The sequence below is a fragment of the Panulirus ornatus genome, chromosome 70 (assembly GCF_036320965.1).
Source record: "Panulirus ornatus isolate Po-2019 chromosome 70, ASM3632096v1, whole genome shotgun sequence".
NCBI classification, from domain to species: Eukaryota; Metazoa; Arthropoda; class Malacostraca; order Decapoda; family Palinuridae; genus Panulirus; species Panulirus ornatus.
Window position 1 is genome coordinate 385,586 of NC_092293.1, and position 2,561 is coordinate 388,146.

The following is a 2,561-nucleotide window of genomic DNA, read 5'->3' on the forward strand; positions in this document are numbered from 1 at the left end:
GGAAAAATCTATAAAACATATATTTCCACACGTGTAGATATATGTTATGTATTGAGATGTGGAGAAAGAATTTCTTATATATTAACAAACGTGATTGAGGACTTAAAGAATCTGGTACAAACATAATGGTTATTGTGATAAATGATTTATTTATGATAAATATGTATTGTGTTGCATTATAATGGTTGTTCAGAACCAAGGTCTTTAAGCCTGAAATCGTAAGATGTTAGAAGAAATAAAAAGATGTTAAATTTAAACATTTATAAATATAAACCACAGAAAATCCAATAAAAGGGGCTAGTTTGAGGCAGGAGTATTTCATCACTTAATAAAATATCTACATCTACGTCCTTTTCTTTCATCATTTCTTATGTTCACTTGTAATTAATGCCTCTTATCTAACATAAAAATTCTGTATAGGTATTTGATTAATGTTCTCCAACGACGCGTTGTATAACTCTTCGTTAGTGAAGTTCATTTCGTGTAATGGATCATGCATTACAAAGTTGTGTCTATCCACACAAGTGTTACACGTCCCAGGTAAAGATATATTCTAGAGATAGTGTATATCTAACATATATATGTGTTTTATGAATACTTATAAAAAGTTTTCCTGAGGGACAATACCCAAGACTTTCGTATTAAAGTTGATCAGTTGTAAGTGATCAAGCATTACAAAGGTGTGTCCATTACCACAGGTGCTACTGATCCCGGGTAAAGGTATTTCATCATCTTTGTATCTTTAACCTTTCTAGTTATAGATGTTTCATCCCTGATTCCATCCTTACAATCGATGTATGTGGTTTGTGTTGCCTTTATCCTTAACATATCATTAGTCAGTTGAAGTGGAGAATATGCTTCTGACCCTAGCCACTCTACTCCGTCTTGCATATGCTATTCAAGAGGTGTTACCGGATTCCGCCGATAATATAAGTGCTTACGTCATGAGAGGGCTTCTTTTTTATAACTTTTGATGATTTATATTATTTGGGTTATGTATTTCGTTTTGTGATGTTAATAAAATTGTTGAAATTCACATATCATATTCTTTATTTGTCATTTAATGAGCTCTAGTTTATCAAATTTGATTGTTTGTTGTTGTTTTTATATCAATATAGATTTTCTCTGAAAAATACTTTAGTTTAATTCATAAATGATATTTCTAAGTAACACGCGGATAATTTTTTCATTAGTGTTCATTATATGAGTATATATACTTACTCCTTTACTTATCTACATCTTACATACATACATACATACATACATACATATAAATCTCCAACAGCCAGGATCGAACCCGGCGCCCTTGTGTAGGAGGAGGGAATGCTACCACTAGGCTATGAGCCTGGCAAAATAGGAAATAACGTTATTCGAATACTATGTACTCGAATACCCTTCGTCTCACTTTGGTGGGCAACGGGGACCACACCGGTCATTTCCCAACAGGCGCACATAGCCAGCAGATGGCATTTTACCGAACCTAATTATAGATTGAGAGGTTTATTATTTTCTTAAGCGAAAAGTCCTTGTTTCCAAGTTCTGGAGAAATTAAAGTACATTTCAATGTAAACATGAAGTAAAAAGTATAGAAATTTAACGTTTTCCCCGACGCCGTCTCCAATCAGTACTGTTTACTATCTGCTTGGGACTCCGCGATGACCTTCAAGTCTCGAACCAGGCGGGGGCGTGGGTACTGGTCAAGGAAGTAAAGAGTATAGAAATTCAACGTTTTCCCCGATGTCGCCTCTCCACTCTGCTATCTGTTTGGGACTTTGCGATGACCTTCAACTGTCGGATCAAAGAAAGCAGACTGGGGCGCTGGAATTGGTCAATATCAGTGGCGAGATGGACAAGCTGGCACAGGCGGTGTCGGACTCCGTCGTCCTTCTGATTCTCAGCCAATTGGGCAATGAGTTACCCGAAGGAGTAGACGTCGTTAGCGGGAGCAACTGGCTCTCCCTCAATGATTTCGGGGGCTATCCAGGGACATTGCGCTGGGTCACCTGTTATAGGAGGCACGTCACCAGCGTAACTGCTCAGACCGTAGTCGATGATATGGAAGACTGGGCCATGGTGGCGGGTCTGGGTTACGGTAACATTATTCATCTTGAAGTCAAGATGAATGACCCCCTTATCATGAATTTCTTGAAGTCTCTTCCCAATGGAGATGAGAGACTCAATAACCTCCTGGCCGCTGCAGTTTTCTAAGTAGCTGACGTAGTTTTGACCAGTGTAGGACATCAGGAGTCTTGCTGGATGGAAAGCCAGACCCTTGACCAATGGGGCCCCTCCAGCGCCGGACAGGTAGATCTGAATGTCAGCTTCGCGAAGGAGAGCGTACCTCGCGTCGTTTTTCTTCATGGTTTTAAGGACACTATATTCATAATTGAAGCGAACGAGCTGAACTGATCCATTGCCGCCCTCGCCAATATCGGAAACGATTCGAATCCACCTTAACTGGTCCTCGCTGAGGATGTAGTCCTGAAGGTCTGCCTCCAAGCTGAGATCGGCCACGTCTAGGGAAGGGTAGGCAGTTGGTGAGCTGGTGGGTTGGGCCGCGA